This window comes from Dermacentor silvarum, chromosome 5 (genome assembly GCF_013339745.2).
Source record: "Dermacentor silvarum isolate Dsil-2018 chromosome 5, BIME_Dsil_1.4, whole genome shotgun sequence".
NCBI lineage: Eukaryota > Metazoa > Arthropoda > Arachnida > Ixodida > Ixodidae > Dermacentor > Dermacentor silvarum.
The window spans coordinates 52,653,818-52,656,077 of record NC_051158.1 but is presented as its reverse complement, the minus strand read 5'-3'; the positions used below and the strand labels follow the sequence as shown (position 1 = coordinate 52,656,077).

General features: G+C 48.1%; 1 non-coding gene across 1 annotated transcript; it reads left to right on the top strand.

Moving 5' to 3' along the window:
- The first annotated feature begins 547 nt into the window (after positions 1-547).
- On the top strand, positions 548-731 carry LOC119454676 (U2 spliceosomal RNA). The gene has a single exon (XR_005192614.1). It is a non-coding gene; the product is annotated as a U2 spliceosomal RNA (small nuclear RNA).
- Positions 732-2,260: the final 1,529 nt, after the last annotated feature.

Genomic DNA, 2,260 nt, shown 5'->3' with positions numbered 1-2,260 from the left:
GTTCACAGGAAACGCAGGGTGACAGCTAGTGCGAAACAGTTTTGTAAATCTAACATACACACCATTTACAATTTCTTTGTAATACACGTCTTGGCAATCAAAGTCGCCAACTATACGAACGAAAAGATCAGTGCTGCGATCTGTGAATGTGGTTGACCACCGAAGCTGTCGATGTGCTAATTGACGTTGCTCCGGTGGGATCGGGACGCGCTTTCGGGACACGTGAACGTTTCGCATTTCGTTCCTCCTCGCGCTCCTGGCGGGCAGTACGCTTACGCTTGGCGTCCGTGGCCCGCTCATCGTCGGTGATCTCCTTCCGCCACCGCCACCGCCACGCCCGTTCCCTTTTCTGTTCACCCCGTCGTTCTTGGTAGGCACGTTGTTCTTCAGACCATACAACACGTGACCTACCCATTTCACAGTCAGAGCAGAACTGAGGAAAGGAGCCTACGTAGAGCATGACATCAGGAGACAGAAGACACTCACATTGGTAGGCACTAGATTGAATACGCGGGATGTCGTACACGTGTATGGTGCGAATGTAGGTATGGCCGGCGTGGGTCAAAGTGTAGTATCTGTTCTTATCAGCTTAATATCTGATATAGATTGTATTCGCACCCAAGATAATCAACACACTTTTTCAAGTTGGCGGAATGCTTGAGGCCTCCTAGCTTCCCCTCCGCCATGGGTCGGCCAGGTATTGCACTATTTATCCAACAGAAAAAAATTTTCTGTCGATGCGACTTGATAGACGGACGCAAAATTTTCCGAACCTAGCTGTGTACAGCTTCGCCGTAAATCGTTTGTCGTGTTGCATCATTAATTAGTCGCTTGGTCTTCTGCTGTTTGGTAGTGTGGACGTTTTGTGCAGGAAATAGGTAAGTGATCGCTTAAGTCATATGAAAACGTCACACCTTTCGATTCATATGAGTTCACATTCGATGCACAAATATCCAGTGCTGTTGCACTGTGCATAGTAAACCTGATTGGCTGTGTTATGTAGCTTGCTAAACCATAGGTGGATAAAGAAGCCTGGAACTTTTTGGCATATGGGTTAGCGGAAGTGCAATCTATTTTCGTATCGCCCATAACGGCCCAAATAGCATTAAAACTGCTGACTTCAAGTAGTATGTCCAGGAATTCTATTAGGTTCTAACACGGTCCTGGGGTTGCCGGTAGACACCATGTTGGTCTATGTCCAAATTTCAGGTTGGTTTATTCCCAAAATTAAGGTGGCCCACCCTGACATTTCAAGTTAGACAATCCGCAAGTTTAAGCTGGCCCATCCACAAATTTAAATTGGCCCGCCCCCAAATTTCAAGTTGGTGCATTTCTAAATTCAAGTGGGGCCCTCCTCCAAATTTCAGTGGGCTCACCCCAACTATGAGCTTCCCCATGCATTTTCTGTGGCGCCCTATCTATCCCTATAGGTATTCTCTGTGATCAATTTAGTTTTTTTCTTGACATCGTTCCTTATCACTTATAAAGCTACCAATCGCCTACATTTACCCTGTTGATACGACTAAATGTCCTGACTTTGCAAATGACACATTTTCGCGCGCGTACAAGGCATTACAGTTTTCACTTGACGGGGCTGGTGCACTCGTCAAAGAATGCATACGCATTAAAACGCAACTTCAGAACCGCCCATCAAAAATTTGGAGGACGCTTAAGGTTCGCCTTTAAGAGTGGAACACGATAGCCTTAAAAGATTCCTGAACACTTGTCAGGCTTCTCGGGAACTGCAGCTTTCTTTTTTCTCCAACTTCGCCCGACTTCGCCTCCGCATGCGGCTGCCGAGGAGGCGAGCGCCATCTGGATGGTACTGTTGCAAGGATAAAACCGCGGCGCACCGCTGTATGAGTGGTAGAAACGCTGGAAAAGGGGTTTGTGTTTGTGAGTTCCCGGGTAACAGCATTATGTTTTCTCGTATATGAAAATTACCATCCGTCGCTATCATGCCTGTAGGTTGTGGTTAAGTGTACTGTACAATTTTTCTGACGTATTTTATTTTGTGAAATCCAATTATTTCACTAACGCCTCTGCGCCATGCGGAGGGCCTGCGTGGTCGGGGTGGTTCGAGATAACTTTCTCCGCCACGAACGCCGGCGCTTACGCCGACACCGTCACCGGCGCCGACACTGACGCCGGATTTTCTGCGAGACGGGGCGCTTAACGCTGTCGCGTTAAAACGGCGTTGACGCGGCGGGCGTGTTTACGGCCAAAGCTCTATGTCCCTCTGGAAGGCACGCTGGTAGCG